The sequence below is a fragment of the Hyperolius riggenbachi genome, chromosome 2 (assembly GCF_040937935.1).
Source record: "Hyperolius riggenbachi isolate aHypRig1 chromosome 2, aHypRig1.pri, whole genome shotgun sequence".
Lineage (NCBI taxonomy): Eukaryota > Metazoa > Chordata > Amphibia > Anura > Hyperoliidae > Hyperolius > Hyperolius riggenbachi.
In genome coordinates this window covers 334,802,695-334,823,729 of record NC_090647.1, presented here as the reverse complement: position 1 = coordinate 334,823,729, position 21,035 = coordinate 334,802,695, and the positions used below count along the sequence as shown (strand labels likewise).

General features: G+C 45.7%; 1 protein-coding gene across 1 annotated transcript in view; it reads left to right on the top strand.

Moving 5' to 3' along the window:
* Window positions 1-9,374: 9,374 nt before the first annotated feature.
* Window positions 9,375-21,035, top strand: part of BAK1 (BCL2 antagonist/killer 1) — a 77,173-nt gene continuing 65,512 nt past the window's right edge. The window contains exon 1 of the mRNA XM_068265510.1: window positions 9,375-9,469. The gene's annotated coding sequence lies outside the window, so the exon portion shown is untranslated. The remainder of the gene's footprint in view (window positions 9,470-21,035) is intronic.

Here is a 21,035-nt window from a genome sequence, read left to right as displayed (position 1 = left end):
AAGAAGGCAAGAGCCTGACTAATCTGTCCCTAGGAGAACAAGTCTGCAGCAGCTGTCCCTATTCTGTCTCTAGCAGGCACACGAGTGAGGCTAATGGCCGCCGGAGCCTGCCTTATATAAGGGGGGTGGGGCTCCAGGGCTTATCGTAGCCTGATTGGCTACAATGCGCCTGCTGACTGTGATGCAGAGGGTCAAAGTTGACCCTCATAGAGCATTATGGGGTGAATCAAACTTCCGGGAAAGTTCGCCTTCGCCTGCGAAGGCGAACCACCCGAAGTTCGCCTGGAACCGTTCGCCGGCAAACCGTTCGGCCCACCTCTAATAGGTAGGTGCCTCAGTAGTTAGCTAGACATAGGTAGGAGACCCAGTAGTTAGCTAGGCATAGGTAGGAGACCCAGTATAGGTAGGTAGGCATAGGTAGGTCCCCTAGTATAGGTAGGTGTCCCCGTATAGGTAAGTAGGTGCTCCAGTAGTTAGGTAGGCATAGGTAGGTGTCCCAGTATAGATAGTTAGGCAGGGCCTGGCTGGCACAGTAATAACAATTACCAAGGTCCAGCTGCAACAGATAGGGCTGTATAATTCAGTGAGCAACACAAAAAAAAAACACATCAGGAAAACATTAGAGCTCTCAACAGAGCTGTTGAGGGGTGCTATTTTAGCAATAACAATCAGCCAGGAGCAAGCCAAGAGCCTAACTAATCTTTCCCTAGGAGAACAAGTCTGCAGCAGCTGTCCCTAGTCTCTCTCTAGCAGGCACACGAGTGGGTGTAATGGCCGGCAAACCTGCCTTATATAAAGGGGGGGGGGGGGGCTCCAGGGCTTAGTGTAGCCTGAATGGCTACAATGTGCCTGCTGACTGTGATGCAGAGGGTCAAAGTTGACCCTCATAGTGCATTATGGGGCGAATCGAACTTCCGCAAAAGCTCGCTTGGTCCAGGCGAACGCGAACCCCCAAAGTTCGCCTGGAACCGTTCACCGGCGAACCGTACTTCTCTATTTGTAGAACCACCTTTTGCTGCAATTACAGCTGCCAGTCTTTTAGGGTATGTCTCTACCATCTTTGAACATCTAGAGACTGAAATCTTTGCACATTCTTTTTTGCAAAACAGATACAGCTCAGTCAGATTAGACGGACAGCGTTCGTGAACAGCAGTTTTCAGATCTTGCCACAGATTCTCAATTGGATTTCGATCTGGACTTTGACTGGGCCATTCTAACACATGAATATGTTTTGTTTTAAACCATACCATTGTTGCCCTGGCTTTATGTTTAGGGTCATTGTCCTGCTGGAAGGTGAACCTCAGCCCCAGTCTCAAGTCTTTTGCAGACTCCAAGAGGTTTTCTTCCAAGTTTGCCCTGTATTTGGCTCCATCCATCTTCCCATCAACTCTGACCAGCTTCCCTGTCCCTGCTGAAGAGAAGCACCCCCAGAGCATGATACTGCCACCACCATATTTGACAGTGGGGGTGGTGTGTTCTGAGTGATGTGCAGTCTTAGTTCTCTGCCACACATAGCGTTTTGCATTTTGGTGTGTGTGTGTGTGTGTGTGTGTGTGTGTGTGTGTGTGTGTGTGTGTGTGTGTGTGTGTGTGTTTGTGTACTGATGCTTATTACTATATAAGAGTTTACTATAACGAGATTCCACTGTAATAAAGGAGTCACAAAGGAGATGTAGAGGCATAAAGAGGGTATAGAGGAGAGACAGGCACAAAGAAATATTATAATGAGGACACAGAGTCACTATGATGATGAGATCACAGATGGAAACACTTTGTGGGGCACAGAGAGAGTCACTTTTATGAAGAACCCAATAAAGGTGCACTAATTTGAGGAGACATGCTGTGGGATCAAGTTAAAATGCTGACTACTGCTCCTAAGTATGTCGCTTGAGGGGGCATGATGCCTAATAGTTGTTTAATGGGTGTGCCCGCTTAGTTATGACCTAAGAAAATGTTGTTGTGGAAAACAATACATACAAAGTCTGTTTTATTATGCCTCATTTAGCTGTTAGAATGGTAGTGCTTTATTTTTTGCCTATCCAAAGTTGTGCTGGGATGCCCAGTGATTTTAGGTAGTTTGTCACAAACTCTCAAAGTGCCCAAGGAAAAGATGTTTCTAGACTCTGCCAAGGCTCCAGTACAATGCTGACAGCCACGGTGAGTGATTGTTGCCAGCTCTGGTCTGTGTCTAGCAGAAAGTCTACCCTGACCCTGGTTTGTCCACAGGTACAGGAGAACAATGGACCTCTGACAAATCATTTCTAACATGAAATTCCTGCTTTTTTGCATTGAGTTCTATGGATGGCCACATTTCCACGTTAACTGTAAAGCCTCTGAACATGCCACTGTCACCAATATCCACGCCGCCTTAATATAACATGTGCTCCACTGGGCAATGCTATAGCTATTAACATTGCAGTCTATGGGGAATCCATTTTACCGCAATGACAAAGGAGCCCAGTTTACCTGCTTTGTTCCACAGCACGACCTTTGAAGACCTCACTGCACACATTGGTAACCCCTGCAACAGGATTTCCAGTTTTTACCTAGCATTAACAGAAAAGTGAGGAATGAACCAGAGTTGAGACAATCAGACTCATTACTTTTTAGTGAACATACCCTGGTAATATTCATTTTAGTAGCATATTTCAGAATTTGAGTGTGAAGAAGGCTGAGTAGCCGAAAGCTTGCTATTATTCTTTTATGTTAGCAAATAAATGCAATCATTCTAAATTCTAAACTTCTTGTAATATGATCCATACATGAAAACCATAAATTCATATTCAGCTTGCACATGCTACAGAGGCACTGGAACTTAAGTTTCTTTAGAACATTTAAAGTGAATTATTCTGTTTTAAAGAGAACCCGAGGTGGGTTTGAAGAATATTATCTGCATACAGAGGCTGGATCTGCCTATACAGCCCAGCCTCTGTTGCTATCCCAAACCCCCCTAAGGTCCCCCTGCACTCTGCAATCCCTCATAAATCACAGCCACGCTGCTGACAAACAGCTTGTCAGAGCTGGCTGTGTTTATCTCTATAGTGTCAGTCTGCTGCTCTCCCTGCCTCCTGCAGAACCCCAGTCCCCGCCTGCATCCCTTCTCTCCCTGCTGATTGGAGGGAAGGGACGGGGGCAGGGACCGGAGCTATGCAGGAGGCGGGGGAGCAGCTGAGACTGCCACTACAGATGTAAACACAGCCTCACAGCACGGCTGTGATTTATGAGGGATTGCAGAGTGCAGGGGGACCTTAGTGGGGTTTGGGATAGCAACAGAGGCAGGGCTGTATAGGCAGATCCAGCCTCTATATGCAGATAACATTCTTTAAACACACCTCGGGTTCTCTTTAAGGGCAATGGCCTCAATTCACTAAGCTTTATCAAACACTTTATTGAACGTTTGATAATTTACCTTATGAGTAAAATCTAATTTTGAATTCACTAAGGTGTTATAGATTTATCGAATATGTTATCAATAAAATGTTCAATAAATCTATAACACCTTAGTGAATTCAAAATTAGATTTTACTCATAAGGTAAATTATCAAACATTTGATAAGGTGTTTGAGAAAGCTTAGTGAATTGAGGCCATTGAGTGAGTTTCCTGCTGTTTATGACCAGGGTGTTTCAGAGGTTGTGAATATGTATTCAGGTAGCCGATAACTGTTTCATGAAAAATGTCAGTTGACTCACCATTCAGGTATTTGAAGCAGGCAAAAAAGTCCAGGTCAGCACACCGTTAAAAGATACAAGTTTCTTCAATTTATTGCTTCATTAGCACATGAATATGACAATTGTTTCGGGGCCACAGCGGGTCCCCTTCTTCAGATAGTGCAAACAAACAATACACCCATTAGTGCACATCAATTATATACTCTATAAGGTGGAGATCCACCCATGACAATCAAAACAGAAGCCCCTCCCATCATTCCTGCTTCAGATGTAAACAAACAATGCTACACGTCACTATATAGCCCATCAGGTATATCATAGCAATGTCATACAAATGTTATTGAAGGCTGCATATGCTCATACATGTCCCACATGTTCAATATCCAAATTCATTGCAATGCTGCTGCCAGTTGATGGTGGTCTCCCTGTGGAGAGTATGCAAAGCGCACGGTAACGGCTGTAGCAGCCGTGGCGCGAATCAGGTACCTATCAGGTTTGAATGGGAACGGATCCCCACCCTGATAGATATTGATTGACATATCTGGGTAAGTGAGCACTATTCCGATTGACACCATCAACTGGCAGCAGCATTGCAATGAATTTGGATATTGAACATGTGGGACATGTATGAGCATATGCAACCTTCAATAACATTTGTATGACATTGCTATGATATACCTGATGGGCTATATAGTGACGTGTAGCATTGTTTGTTTACATCTGAAGCAGGAATGATGGGAGGGGCTTCTGTTTTGATTGTCATGGGTGGATCTCCACCTTATAGAGTATATAATTGATGTGCACTAATGGGTGTATTGTTTGTTTGCACTATCTGAAGAAGGGGACCCGCTGTGGCCCCGAAACAATTGTCATATTCATGTGCTAATGAAGCAATAAATTGAAGAAACTTGTATCTTTTAACGGTGTGCTGACCTGGACTTTTTTGCCTGCTTATGATACTGTTGGATGTTTGGGCTCAGCATCCACAGGTTGCAGCACCCGGACTTGGGGTAAGGTGTGCCACGTCTACAACATAATTTCATTCAGGTATTTGATGGCCAGATCCTTGCTGACTGCAGAAAACACCAGTTTAAGGGCTGGTTCAGATGGACGCTTGTGGAGCGTTTACCGCAAGCGTTCGGACCGTCGCGGTAAACGCTCCCATTCAAGTGAATGGGAGCGTTTACACCGAGCTTTTGCGCGCTTTTACCCGAACGCGGCGTTCGGGTCCCGATTTTCGCGAGCGTTCGGGCTGCCCCTGGAAGCAACATGTAGCTTCCAGGGAGCGGCCAACCGCGACGGCTAATGTTCCCCTACGGAGAAAAAAAAACGCGACCGCATCACGACGTGACCGAAGGCCACTGATAGCCTGACCGCGCAGCCGCCGCAACGCCCCCAGACGCGACGCTACGCAGACGTCCGTCTGAACCAGCCCTAAGTCAGCGGAATTAAAGCTACAAACACACATTAGATAAAAATCGGTCGGAACCCTACTAAAGCGACCAGCTAACGATGTTTCGACCTATGATCACAAAGCAAACGTAGCCGACCGACCTTCAGCGATGGCATGAAATGACCGATATTGGCAGCTGGTCGTGATCCAAGCTGTTGGATTCTTTCAACCAATGATTACTCATCATAGGGAGTGTGTAGATAATTGAGCGACATGTAGCGATCATATTATGTGATGCGCACACACCACGTTAAGCAATGTGTAATGTGTAAATGTGCCACTTTAGAACGTACATTTGAGAATTAAAAGAACGGTAGTGAAATATGTGCGAAAAGGGAGTGGAAAAATGTAAAAGGGGTACTTTAGTTCATTATGAACACTTTATAAAAACAAACAGAATTCCATTACGTCACTTCCGCACTCTTTGTAAATACCTTCTTTCTTTGATCGTTCATGTGTGTTTACAGGTCGGTCGTTTGTGATTGTTAACTTTCACTGAACGATTTGTCTGATGTGTGTATTTAGCTTAAAGGGGAACTGAAGAGAGAGGTATACGAAGGCTGTCATGTTTATTTCCTTTTAATCAATACCAGTTGCCTGGCAGCCCTGCTGGTCTATTTCTCTGCAGTAGTATCTGATTAAAACCAGAAACAAGCATGCAGCTAGTCTTGTCAGATCAGACTTATAAGTCTGAACCACTGAAACACCTGATCTGCTGCATGCTTGTTCAGGGGCTATGGCTAATAGTATTAGAGGCAGAGGATCAGCAGGGCTGCCAGGCAACTGGTATTGTCTAAAAGGAAATAAATATGACAGCCTCCATATACCTCTCTCTTCAGTTCCCCTTTAAAGGAATACTTAAGTCAAAATAAAAAAAAAATATTTTTACTCACCTGGGGCATCCCTCAGCCCCCTGAAGCTGTATGGTGCCCTCGCAGCCTGGCTCCGATCCTCCTGTCCTCGCCGGCGGCTACTGCCGGGTTCAACGACAGCCACCGACAGGCTGGGAACGCGAGTGATTCGCGGCGTTCCTAGCCACTATATCACCCTCTATGCTGCTATAGCGTATAACATATACGCTATAGCAGCATAGAGGGTGATATAGCGGCTGGGAACGCGGAGAATCACTCGCGTTCCCAGGCTGTTGGCGGCTGTCGCCGAGCCCGGAAGTAGCCGCCGGCTGGGACAGGAGGATCGGAGCCAGGCTGCGAGGGCACCATACAGCTTCAGGGGGATGAGGGATGCCCCAGGTGAGTAAAAATCATTTTTTTATTTTGACTTAAGTATTCCTTTAAACGATTTGTCTGATGTGGGTATTAAGCTTAAAGTGAGATAGTGACAAACTTTAAACTGTTGCTGTTACCGGTAGTGTTAAGGAACAACATAGAGCACCACTAGTTTTAGGTGCGAGTGTGTGAATTTATAAGATATAGGCTTGCTATACACCAGCAGTTCTGGAAGTAAAGTCTGGCTTCAGGGCTATAAAGAGATAATCTGCATATTCAGTAGTGATGCATTGTGGGAAGCCAGTTGTTAACTTATAAGTAAATAATCACAAATATCTTTTTTTTCAGAAGGCTGTAATGATCCGCTCAGCTGGCTGCACAGGCAGACAGCTGTTTGACCATTCCTCAAGTCTGTGGGCTGCAGGTCTCTGGAAGAGAGACCTGTCTTCACTTTGCAAGTTTCAGACCTGCTCTGCTGCTGAGGAATTTGCATACATTTGTCATGCAAATTGCCTATCCGCCTCCTTTGAAGGCTTGCAGCATAAATACCATGTGATCCCACAATCCTTTGCTGGTCATGATGGTTTGTTACAGCTAAAGCACTCCTGGAGTGTCAGCCTTGCTATTGCTTGCTAAAGATTATCTTAGAGAATTCTTGGGGACTGCACTAGGCATCCCTCTAGTGCAGTCAGGTTGTATTATTTGTATTGCTTGTCTTGTCCTTGCGATTGCACTGTCGCCAGAGGTTGGCGATGGTGAATCGTTTGGTCCAGTACCTAGATCGCACTTGCCCTAGTGTTAGTGGCAGTGGGTCTCTCTAGTCTATGTCTTGGAGTTTTACCGTAGCTGCGGTTGCTACTGGGTGCTCCTTCTGTCTGTCTAGCCGTGTGGATCGCACTCGCTCTGGCGGAAAGAGCAGTGGATCCTGCTAGGCCTATTCCTGTACTCGGATCACACTTGCTCTGGTGGAAAAAAGCAGTGGATCCTACTAGCTCCGTTTCTGTACTTGGATCACACTCGCTCTGGCGGAAAGAGCAGTGGATCCTTCCTGTCCTATCCCTGAACCCGGATCGCACTCGCTCTGGCAGAAGAGAGGTGGATCTTATCTGACCTATTCCTTTTTTCGTTCGTCTGTCTGTCTGGAGCAAATGCTTGCGGTTGTCTGCGGTAAGGCAGCCGTTTAGCAAGCGTCCCTGTTATTTGTTCATTTGTGTTCATTCGTTAGTCAGGGTGGCGTGCTTGTCTCTGTTGCGCTTAACGTGCGGAGACTGCGCCATAAACGCGTTTGTCGCTGTTGCGCCTAATGCGCGGTGACCGCGTTTAGGTATTGCATTTGTTATTTTAGTTGACATTCTCATTGTATTATATGCTGAGCCTTTCTCTCTGCTCCTGTGTTTAACCTTTACTCTGTCTTGTGTCACTATTGGCAATCGCCACTCTTGCGATTGCGTTCCTACTTTGTTTCTGCTGTTGTGTGTTCACCGTCGCTGGTTGGCGACTAGATTGGTTCACACACATACATTCTGTCCCTGTGCTCATTCTCATTGGCGGTCGCATCTCTTGCGATTGCGTTCTCACTTGGTTTCCACTGTTGTGTGTTCGCCGTCGCTGGTTGGTGACTAGATTGGTGGACATACATACATTCCTTCTCTGTGCTTGTTCAGTCTTGTGTCGCTGTTAGCAATCGCCATCTCTTGCGATTGCTTTCCCACCTGGTCTTCACGGTTGTGTGTTCATCGTCGCTCTGGCGACTAGATTGGTGGACACACATACACCCTGTCTCTGTGCTCTCTTTCTTTAAGGGCTATCTTGCCCTGCATTGCTTCCCCTCGTACAATTCCTATCTGGCATCTGTGTCTGTGCAGAGGATCTGTTCCTCTGCACTCCACAGCTCCATCTGCCGGCAGGAATTCCCATCTACAGGTGCATAGCACCATTGCTGGGTTCTCTCAGATTATACGCTTGTGGAGGATTTCTGCAGTGTCAGCGCGCATCCTGTGCGCTGACCACGGGAATAATTCCACAATCGTTACAAAGGCGAATTAGACTGAGTGTTGCTTTTTAGTAGGGGGGCTTCTTGGTCTCTTTTAAAGGAACCCTGAGCAGTGACTTAATTTAAAAGATTACACTTACCTGGGGCTTCCTCCAGCCCACCGTAGGCGGAGAGGTCCCCCGGCATCCTACTGGCTCCTCTCTGTGTGCTACCGCCGGCCCCGTTGCCAGCATGTGCGGTTTAGCGTTAGAAAACCGTGCATGCGCAGACCTGTCATGCCGGCCGCCGTGATGACACCATGAGGCAGGAACCAGGAAGAGCCGGCCTGACACACGGCCCTGGTGTCGCCAGTAACGGGGGCCCACGGAGAGGAGGCGGGAGGACGCCGGGGGACCTCGCTGCCTACGGTGGGCTGGAAGAAGCCCCAGGTAAGTGTAATCTTTTAAATCAAGTCACTGCTCATGGTCCCTTTAAGTCCCTATACTTTCCTAATGGTTCTGGGTCACCCTGAGATGCTTGATTATTCTGTTGTACTGGTCCAAGCCCTATCCTAAACAGCCATGTTAATCCCTGCCATGCACTGATGAAGATCAACATTTCAAAACAGTCTGTCTGCATGTTGGAGTGATATGATTCTGTAGAGTTCATAAGCAGTAGCCTTGCTATGCACCAGTGGACCTGGATGTACTGTTTCAGGAGCATAACGAGATAGTTTGCATGCTTAGTAGTGATGCATTGTGGGAAGCCACTGTTAATACTTAAAGCTGAATGATCACACATACCTTCTTTTTAAGAAGGCAAATTACACTGGGCTAGGCGACTATAGTTGAGATGATTGAAATTTACACAGGCTAGCAGAACAAGGTCATCCCGTATAGAATGCATTTAGAAACGTAGTTTTCATACTTCCTAGCTATTTATAAAATTGCAAGATGCCTATTCCGGCTATATACAATGTTGCCAGCTAGCAGAGACACCCGGGAACTCCTCCTCCTCCTGCCGCTGGTGCAGCTGCTGTACAGTCTGAACATACCCCGCCCAGCCCAGGAAGGAGTCAGCGTGGGACCTCAGAAGTTTCTTCCGTCATCCAAGTCATCCAGAGAGAGCTGTGGAAGGACGGATTCTCGGGGTGAGTGGGGCTGTCATACTGCTCCTAGGGTCGCCCTGAATCCTGATTGTGAGATATCACCGTGTCTTGCACAGCATTCAGCAGCCATAAGCCCCTCCTGCATCTGCCGTGTGTGTGCACTTCTCAGTGTACCTCTGCAGCATTTCAATGAATCCCAGCTCAGAGGAAGGCTGGCTGTGAACAAAGCTGTGGCCATACAGCTGTCAAGCACGGCCATTCATATATAATGTAAAACGAAAAACGTATAGGGGAAGAAAAAGGGATAGAGGAGGCATCTAAAAGCAGCCATACACTTACAGTGTTCTCCCCAGAATTATTTTCCAGCCGGGTGGCATGAAATAGTAGCCGGGTGGCAGGAAAAATTAGCCGGGTGGGGCGAGATGAAAATGCAGGGCAACTCTACTTACAGCATAGGAGGTGGTGAGGAGGTGAGCCGATGACAGCCGGGTGGTCACCAAATCTAGCCGGGTGGAGCACCCGGCTAAAAGAGCTTGGGGAGAACACTGACTTATCCATTTTTGCTAAGGATTTCTCTGCAGATTCCATCACTCTGATTGAATCTGCTAGAATTTGATGCCCCAACCTGTTGGCCCAGCGATTGATCTTCTGGGCCAAAATTGATCAATGAAAGATATCAATTGGGGAGTGGCGGCAGATCAATGGCCCATAGCGTTCCACTGCATAGAACAGTGCAACACTGCTGCAGTGCAATGTTAAAAATGCTGAAATCTATTATAAATCTATGCTTTGGTTTGGAAGGATTTGATCCCACTCTGATCAGATTTCATCTGAGAGGAATTATCTGATGGTTGAAACCGGAGGCCCCCTTAACAGCCAATCAGGATTTATCGATCAATGAGTGGGGAAATAAAGTGTGTAATATGAATGCTTGTGGGCAGTAATGACACTGTTGCTCAGTTCTGTCCGGTGTTATAAATCAGACTATCAGAGATAGTTGCAGGAAACCTCACTGCCAAGGTGTCATTAAAATAAGTCCTATTAGTCACTGCTGATATGTGGGCAGTTCACACTTGGAATGAAAATTGCGATTTTGCATTGCGATTTTGCCACAATTAGCAATGTGATTCCCATGAAATAGAACGAGAATCGCATCGCAGTCCCCCCAAAGCGCTGCATGCAGCACGTCTGCGATTTATGCAAATTACAAATGCAGTGAGAATGATCCCATAGGGATACATCAGCAACAGCGCTTTGCAGATCATTAGCGATCAGCAAAGTGCTGAAAAGTACCCAAGTGTGAACGAGTCTTGAGATAGATGCTTAAGCAATGCAGTTTGTATTGATAAATTTGTATATTTTCTTTGAGGTGATGAACCAAAGACAGTTGTCTGCTTTTCCTGATTGTCCACTGCAGATGACCTTCACACTAATGTTCATGCTGGCCGTTTCCCTTGTTCTCATTGCTGGGAGAATGATGGGATAATGTCCCCAAAACTGGTGACTGCGTTCTCGCTGATGCCGTGCTGAATGGTCACTTTGTGTCTAGTGGTTGCTGCACACAAACTCTTTTAGGGTTCTTTCACCCTGTATCAGTTGCATTCCATCCTACTGCACAGTATCAACACAACACGATGCAATGATATTCCTATGGTGTTTTTTACATTTATTGTGGTACTGAAGGTTCCAGTGGGCATTTACCGGGCAACTTGTGCATTTATAGTGTCAGTGAAGCATGCTTTCATTGTACTGTATGCTTGGCGGTATAGTCGCGCCACATGTCTAACGCAGGGTGCAACTTTGCAGCAGCATTGCGATGGCATCACAATGCAGCATGTGCAGTGTGAATGGACCCTTGGTCTTTTCTTGGATGACATGGGGAAATTACTATGCAAAATGACTAAGCAGTGGAACATGCTGTAGGACCAATATAGCATTTGTTTATTTTTCATTTGTTTTAGTTTTCAATGCTGTCCCTATCAATTCCTGCTGCTAGTGTGAACCTAGCCTTAAAGGGAACCTAAGACAAGAAGCGCCTCAGGTTCCATACTTACCTGGGGCTTCCTTAAAGAGGATCTGTAACGTCAAAACGTCCCCTAGGGGGTACTCACCTCGGGTGGGGGAAGCCTCCGGATCCTAATGAGGCTTCCCACGCCGTTCTCCGTCCCTCAGGGGTCTCGCTGCAGCCCTCCGTGCAAGATGACGTCAATATTTACCTTCCCGGCTCCTGCGCAGGCGCTCTGACGGCTGTCGGCTCCGAAGTAGGCGGAAATACCCGATCGACGTCGGGTCTGCTCTACTGCGCAGGCGCAAGTTTCCGGTGCCTGCGCAGTAGAGCGGACCCGACTGAGATCGAGTATTTCCATCTACTTCGGAGCCGAAAGCAGCCACAGCGCCATCGCTGGAGCCAGCAAAGGTAAATATTGAATTTACAGTTGGGTCTGTCGCCGGCTGTTCGGAGGGCTGCAGCGAGACCCCCGTGGGACAGAGGACGGCGTGGGAAGCCTCATTAGGATCCCGAGGCTACCCCCACCCGAGGTTAGTACCCCCCAGGGGATGTTTTTGATGTTACAGAGTCTCTTTAAGGCCACTCGTCCTTCACCGTCTCCCCGGATGGCTCTAGTCCCCAAAATTCATCCCCAAAGCCTGTCTGAATCGTGCTTCATTGTGCATGTGTTGCCTGGCAAGGCATCCCCGTTGCGCTCCCGTCCCTGGGACTGTTCTGAGCCTGTGCAGTAATACTGTGTAATACTCCCAGCTGTGGGAGTGAGACGGGGCAATATGCCTGGACGGGCCACGCATGCACGATAAAGAGCAACTCAGCTAGGCTTTCTGGATAAATTACGTGTACGGAGCCACCCGAGTAGATAGCGAGGCACAAGCGGCCTTAAAGGAGAACTGTAGTGAGAGGTATATGGAGGCTGCCATGTTTATTTCCTGTTAAGCAATACCAGTTGCCTGGCAGCCCTGATGGTCTATTTGGCTAAAGAAGTGTCTGAATCACACCAGGAACAAGCATGCTGCTAATCTTGTCATATGTGTCAAAATTATCAGAAACGCCTGATATGCTGTAAACTTGTTCAGGGCCTATAGCTGAAAGTATTAGAGGCAGAGGATTAGCAGGATAGCCAGGAAACTGGTATTGCTCAAATGGAAACAAATATGGCAGCCTCCATATCCCTCTCACTACATTTTTCCTTTAAAGGCCCCAGGTCAGTATGGTACCTGAGTCTCTTCTCGACTCAGGTACACTTTAAAGAGAATCTGAGGCGGATTAATGGCAGGGAGCGTGGCCACATGGACATGTTTTACAAGCTCTTGTCAGATATGTTCCGGTGGTCCTCCATATGTGTCTCGCATCTCCTCTCTTACCAAGAGCTGTGGAGTCAGAAAAAGAATCCTTTGACTCACACTTCTTAGTGTACAGTGACTCTGGCTCCATCCTAACTCCTCTGTAAGATTGCATTAATTAAATAATTAATTAAATTAGAAAAAAAGTTGTCTTTGTCCAAATGTTTATGGACCTAACTTAACCACTTTAGTACCAGCGGTCTCTGCCCCCTTAGGGACCAGAGATCGCTGGTACAGAAACGGCAGAATCCCAACGGGTAACGACGAATCGCCGCACATAGCCGTCACCGCCGCAAATTGCCTGCGCCACCCACTCTTCCGTATCTTTGATGGCAGAGTTCCAGTGAGCCAGGTCAGAAGCCGCTTTCATTGGCTCCTGACCCTGTCCTGTCAATGTAAGCAGATGGGAGTTGCTTATATTGAAAGACAGGGCCAGGAGCCAATGAAATCAGCTACTGACCCGCTCACAGGCCTCTGCCGTCATAGAGACAGGCAAGGCAAGTGAGCTGCGATGGGACACGGTGGGGATTCAGCGGTGGAACGACAAAAACGACGGATGCGCGCAGCGGTGGCTGATTTAAATCTACGCCCTGCCAGCCAGGTAACTACCAAAACAGGGTGTAGATTTCAATCACTGTGGTTGAGGCTGGGTTCACACTTGATGTGTTGTGATGTGTTGTGTTGCATTACATCCCATTGAAATAAGCATGCTGCAGCACACAACACATCTAAGTGTTATTCCAGCCTTAGGGGAACCTGAAGTGAAATGGATATGGAGGCCGCCATATTTATTTGCTTTTAAATAATACCAGTTGCCTGGCAGTCATGCTGATTCTCTGCCTCTAATACTTAAGCCATAAATCCTGAACAAGCATGTATATCAGATGTTTCGGATAAAAATCTGACAAGATTAGCTCCATGCTTGTTTTCAGGCGTGATTCACACTACTGCAGCCAAAGAGGAGCAGGACTGCCAGGCAGCTGGTATTGCTGACAATACGTTCACCTGATTCAAATGCATACACAAATTTTAACCTTTATTAGAGGAGACTAAACCGAAAACCAAACTTTTATTTGTTACTGTTAAAAACGATAATGTTTTTTTCCTTTGCAGACATCAGCTATATTAGTTAAACGTTCCAACTGGTTGAATCAATGACATCAACTTCTTTCTGGTCCTTTTGTTTACAGTTTGCATTATAGTCCTTACAGTTTGCATCATAGCCCCTAATCTATAATCTGCAAAGAAAACGCAAACTAAAAAAATAAAAATAAACAATGGTGGCGTTACAGTCTGGCTGCTACTTTAGCTGACAGCCTGCTATTTTGTGAAAAGTGAACTGTATATAGTATTAGTATAGATTTATGCACTGTATCACAGGGCACTTTTGCACTAAGCACTTTTCTGTACCACTGACCAAGCCACCATTTTAGGGGGGAGTGAAACATGTAGGATGTGTGATGTAGTGTGAAATTGTTTTGTTTATTCAACAGTGTTTAATTGAGGTTACCCATATTGATAATTTATTGGGGTTATTGAGCTTTACAAAGCCTCAATCCACTGTACTTCTCACTTCACAACTATGTTTATTAGTACGTTCAATGTTTTAGGTTTAGTCTCCTCTAATAAGGTTAAAATGTGTGTATCTAAGTGGCATTGTTGGAAATGAAATAAATATGGCAGGCTTCATATGCATCTCACTTCAGGTTCCTTTAACGTCTGTGTTAAATAGTGCAAAGCTCCTTCAAAATCCTAAGGAAAAATCTAAAATCTGATGCACTATTGATCTGGCCACTGCTACTGCTAGCTTTACGCTGCTTAAAGAGATGGGAATGTTGAGCATGTTTGACCACATCTGAAGAAAGAACAGCCCTACTCAATCGATCTTTGGTCAGCATAATGAGTGTTTAACACGTTTTTATTAAATCTAACATCTAATTTATTAAAAATGTCCAGTAGTGTATGGCAGCTGGAAGAGCAGGGCATGGTGACATCACAAGTGAAGATTTGTTTTCAAGTGACCATGTGGTGAGAGGATTATGGGGGATGCTATATTTATTTCCTTCTAAGCAGTGCCTGTGCCTGGCCGTTCTTCTGATTCTCTGCCTCCACTTGTTAAAGCCAAAGACCCTGAAAAAGTATGAAGAGTATGCTGATCACAAATTATTACTTTGAGCATGCTAATTGAACCCCTAACTTTGCTGCTAAGACATTCTGATGTGTAAAGGAAGACAGTCTGACACATTAAAGGGCTTAAAGTTAGGTAACATAGAAGAGCGAATATTGCCTTCTTTTTCTCTTTGTAACTGAAATAATGTCATCGGGCTGACCAATGCTCTTCCTCCATCGTAACTGAAATTAATAGATGTCATCACCTATAAAGTAATGACCTTACTTTAAAGCAGTATTGTCACCATAAAAATCAAATTTTAACAGCAACTGGTCTGAGTGTATTAAGTGATAAAGATGCTAATCCTGCATTCAAAACTTGCAAAACTTTTTCTGCTGTCATGATTTGGAGTTATCACATACCTTAGGAGCACTGGCCCTTTAGTAGTCAGTGTCAAACTGTTGAATGCTGGGGGTTCTTTTTATCTATAATATATTCCTCCTCTTCCATTTATTTCCCTGCCTAGCTGCTTATCTGAAACATGATCCTCTGCTCACTTGTGTGTACAAACAAGGCTGCGGAGACTCAGCAATTGGAGGAGAAAAGAAAAAAAAGACAGTGCAGTTCCTAGTATATACCTCAGTGGGAGTGTCTTAAGACTCTGGGAGGAGGGCAGCTAATGAAAACACAATAAGCAAGAGAAGGGGGGTGGGGGGGGGACAAGAGTCAGAGAGGATATGATGTCAATGCTAGTTTAGAAAGATGGCCACTCCCTAGAATTGGATTTTCTGCTTTTCCTTTATAAAATTCACAGGAATCATTACCTGGATAGCACAATGCATCTGTTATGCAAGTAGAACTAGTAATTCTCTCTCTCTCTCTCTCTCTCTCTCTCTCTCTCTCTATCTCTCTCTCTATCTATCTATCTATCTATCTATCTATCTATCTATCTATCTATCTATCTATCTATCTATCTATCTATCTATCTATCTATCTATCTATCTATCTATCTATCTATATATATATATATATATATATATATATATATGTGTGTGTGTGTGTTTTTTTTTTTATTTCTAGGTTAACCATCTTAGCGGTATGGACGAGCTCAGCTCGTCCATCACCGCCGATGGCTGCCGCTCAGGCCCTGCTGGGCCGATTTTGACGAAATAAAGAGCAGCACACGCAGCCGGCACTTTGCCAGCCGCGTGTGCTGCCCGATCGCCGCCGCTCTGCGGCGATCCGCCGCGAGCAGCGGCGAAAGAGGGTCCCCCCAGCCGCCTGAGCCCTGCGCAGCCGGAACAAATAGTTCCGGCCAGCGCTGAGGGCTGGATCGGAGGCGGCGGACGTCAGGACGTCGGCTGACGTCCATGACGTCACTCCGCTCGTCGCCATGGCGACAGGAGAAGCCAAACACGGAAGGCTGCTCATTGCGGCCTTCCGTGTTAATTTTGGCCGCCGGAGGCGATCGGAAGAACGCCTCCGGAGCGCCATCTAGTGGGCTTCCATGCAGCCAACTTTCAGGTGGCTGCATGAAATAGTTTTTTTTTAATTTACAAAAAACCCTCATGCAGCCGCCCTGGCGATCTTAATAGAACGCCAGGGTGGTTAACATGGGTGTCGCTTGTTCTTTAAAGAGAACCCAAGGTGGGGATCTTAGAGTTAAATCTATACACAGAGGCTGGGTCTGGCTATAGTGCCCAGCCTCTGTTGCTAGTAGAATATTCCCTAAATTCCCTGTGCGCTTAGCCCATAAATTACAGCCGCGCTGTCGGGCTCTGTTTACCTTTCTAGTGCCACTCACGCCGCTCCTCCTGCAGAGCGCCGGTCCCCGCCCGCGTCCCTTCCCTCCAATCAGCGGCGAGGGAAGGGACGTGGGCGGGGACCGGCGCTCTGCAGGAGGCGGGGGAGCGGCGTGAGTGGCACTAGAATGGTAAACAGAGCCCGCTGCGACACGCTCAGTGTCGCCAGCGCGGCTGTAATTTATGGGCTAGTGCAGAGCGCAGGGGGGATTTAGGGAAGATTCAACTAGCAACAGAGGCTGGGCACTATAGCCAGACCCAGCCTCTGTGTATAGATTTAACTCTAAGATCCCCACCTCGGGTTCTCTTTAAGGCTGGGAACACACAAGGCAGAAACGCATGTTTTGTTGCATATTTTTCCAAAACGCATCTAAAACGCACATAATGAAAGTCAATGGTGAGAACATAATTGATACTAGATTTATTATAAACATCTCCAAGCAGGAGAACTACAGTCACAACCACAAATTAATTAGCAGCTCTTGTTGTGGTCCGATATGACCCAAGTGAGTACTCCAATTGTTATAGCAGACAAATGTTCAAAACTTGAGATAAGGGTTGCTGCATCTCTTATATTTATGTAAGATCAAGAGTCTGAGTAAATTAGTCCAGTTGAATTCAGTGTGGTGTGACTGAGGCTATAGCCAGCAAGTAGTAAAGGACAAACTTTCTGAATGATGCCAGAGCCCAGAGCAGCCGCAGATCATGAATATAAACTCATGGAGGAAGCTATGGGACTCTTCAGTTTCTCTTGGGCTGCAGGAATAGAAAAATAAAACCCGCCCCAGAATGCACAGCAGCTCGTTCTCGGCTTAGGGTACTAGCAGTCCTGAGAATCAAACGGGTAGAAGTCAGGCTGAAACAATGCTTTATTTAGACTGTGAGGGCTCAGCCACACTATAAGGGCTTTTCTGAGCGCTTGTGAGTGATTCGCTTTATGAACGCTTTTTAAAAATTGCTCCCATTCACTTTCATTAAAATTGCGGTAATTGCGGCGATTTTTACGTGATTTTAATGAAAGTGAATGCTAATCAATCACAAAGCGCTCAGAAAAGCACTTATAGGCCTAGTGCACACCAGAGCGGTTCGGCAGCGTTTTCAGATCCGATTGCGGATGTGGAAACGCTTGGGTAATGTATTTCAATGGGCTGGTGCACACCAGAGCGGGAGGCGTTTTGCAGAAACGCATACTCCCAGGCTGCTGCAGATTTTGTATTGCGGAGGCGTTTCTGCCTCAAATGTTAAGTATAGGAAAAACGCAAACCGCTCTGAAAAATGGCAGTTCAGAGCGGTTTTGCAGGTGTTTTTGTTACAGAAGCTGTTTAGTAACAGCTTTACTGTAACAATATATGAAATCTACTACACCAGAAACGCTTCCCAAAAACGCAAAATGCTAGGTGAAACGCTACAGAAAAATAAGAAAAAGCGTTTCAAAATCTGCTAGCATTTTGCGGATCTGCTAGCGGTTTTTGGTGTGCACCGGGCCATAGTGTGGCTGAGCCCTAAGACAGATTATATTTTTTTAAGGGTATTTTGTTTGTTTTAATATGATTTAGATTCTGAGTTTAATCCCGTTTTAAGTCTCTTTGTCCATCTATAAAAAGTTCATTCTGTAACATATTGGTTGGTGCTACCAAAGAAAGAGGACCGTGAGAGTGTGCACACTTGCCAAGTGGAGACCAGTCTATGGTTTTGATTCATAACATTTTTCTCATGGGCCATCTCTCCTCAAAGGACAACTGAAGCAAGAGGTGTATAGAGGCTGCCATATTTATTTCCTTACAAGCAATACCAGTTCCCTGGCTATCCTGCTGATCCTCTGCCTCTAGTACTTTAAGCCATAGACCCCAAACAAGCATGCAGCAGATCAAGGTGTTTCTGACATTATTGTCAGATCTGACAAGATCAGCTGCATGCTTGTTTATGGTGTGATTCAGATACTGCTGCCAAATAGATCAGCAGGACTGCCTGGCAGCTGGTATTTTTTAAGAAGAAATATAGCAGCCTCCATATTCTCCTCACTACAATTGTCCTTAAATTGTTTTTCAACTAATCTTTTTAAACCCCTTTCAATGCCCAACAAGCAAAATGAGTAAAACTATGCCAAGAAGGGTGACATGAAAGTTAATCTAATCAAGAACAACTTTTCCCCGTGATTTTGTTTGCTTGGGAAAATGTTGAAAAATGACATTATAAATAATGTGAAAAATAAGCAAGGAGAGATAAATTATGAGATACGTTTTGTGAATCAACCCCTATATTTCTTTCAGCTGTGGAGGTTACACTTTTTCATATTGATAACCAGAAAGGAGGAGAATCTTTCCTCAAAGTACCAAGTTTGTGATGGCCAGAACAGGGTAGTAATTTGGGGCTTATGGGGGATCTTTTGTGTGTGGTCTCTTACCTATAGTAATGAAGTAGGTTGTGATTTCCCTATAGAAATCTCCTCTAGAAATTAATTCACAAAATAATAAATCATAAATGGTCACTCCTTATGTATTTCTCACAGCAATCTTTCCGGTGCATGGTGAATCTGGGTCGATTTTCTTGTTGACTCCTTTATTACTTTTCTCACCTTTAGGGCTCATTCACACATTGGGCGTTTTTTGACTTTTTTCAAGCGCAGGTGATTTTTAAAATCGCTCTAAAAATGCGTGTGCAATGATTCCCTATGAGAGAGGTCACAGCTGAGCAGTTCGTTTGCGATCCGCTCTGCAAAGCGTTGCCTTTACCATTTTTGAGGTGATTTTGCCTCAATGGAAGGTATAGGAAAAACGCAAAACGCTCACAAAATCACTTTGTGCAGTGATTGCGTGAGTGTTTTTTAGGAATAAATACATTGTTCACTTCAATTCACTTGTTCACTGAATTGCGTCAGGAAGTGAATTACAAAACTGCTCTGGAAAAGCGCTTAGAAAAGTGCTTTTACCAGAAACGCATCGCGCAGTGGAGCGCTGGGAGGGGGGTGGAAAGCGCACAAAAAAGTAAAACATTTGCGTTTTTAATTTTAGGTGTGAATGAGGCCTAAGTGCTCTTTTGCTTGTTAAAGAGACACTGAAGCGAAAAAAAAATATGATATAGTGAATTGGTTGTGTACTATGAATAATTACTAGAAGATTAGCAGCAAAGAAAATATTCTCATACTTTTATTTTCAGGTATATAGTGTTTTTTCTAACATTGCATCATTCTATAATATGTGCACATTACACAACACTCAGCATTAGAAATGAGTCTTTCAGAGCAGTCTGTGAAGTAATGAAATCTCCTCTAGGGGCTGGTGCACACCGATTGCGGATGTGGAAACGCTTGGGTAATGTATTTCAATGGGCTGGTGCACAACAGAGCGGGAGGCGTTTTGCAGAAACGCATACTCCCAGGCTGCTGCAGATTTTGTATTGCGGAGGCGTTTCTGCCTCCAATGTTAAGTATAGGAAAAACGCAAACCGCTCTGAAAAACGCCTGTTCAGAGCGGTTTTGCCGGCGTTTTTGTTACAGAAGCTGTTCAGTAACAGCTTTACTGTAACAATATATGAAATCTACTATACTGAAATCCGCTGCAGCAATCCACAAAACGCTAGCAAAACGCCATAGAAAAATAGCAAAAAGCGTTTCAAAATCTGCTAGCATTTTGCGGATCTGCTAGCGGTTTTTGGTGTGCACCAGGCCTAGCAGAGGAAACGTAAATAGTCCAGGAACAGTTGAGATAATAAAAGTCAGATAACAGCCCTCTCCAGGACTAACTAAAGGTGGCCATACACTGGTCGATTTGCCATCAGATTCGACCAACAGACAGATCCCTATCTGATCGAATCTGAGCAGAGAGGGATCGTATGGCTACCTTTACTGCAAACAGATTGTGAACCGATTTCAGCCTGAAACCGATCACAATCTGTTGTGGTGGTGGTGCTGCTGCCGCCGCTCCCCCCCCCCCCCCGCCGCATACATTACCTGCTCCGCCGGCACGACTCCCGGGTCTCTCTCCGCTCTTCTTCTCCGTCTCCGCTCTGGTCTCCGGCCCCAGCATGCTTTACTTCTTCCTGCCCGGCAGGAAGTTTAAACAGTAGAGCGCCCTCTACTGTTTAAACTTCCTGCCGGGCAGGAATAAGTGAAGGCATGCCGGAGACCAGAGCGGAGAAGAAGAGCGGAGACGAACGGGGGCAGTCGCGCGGGCGGAGCAGGTAATGTATGCGGCTCTATTGCGTCGGTCGTCGGGCACTCGAACGCCGCTAGCGCTTTTTACCCGCGGGCTATCGACGGTTATTTTCCGCACGACGGGATCGGACGAAATGGATCGAAATTCGGCGTGTAGCGCGAACGATTGGCAGCAGATTCGATCCCAGTGTT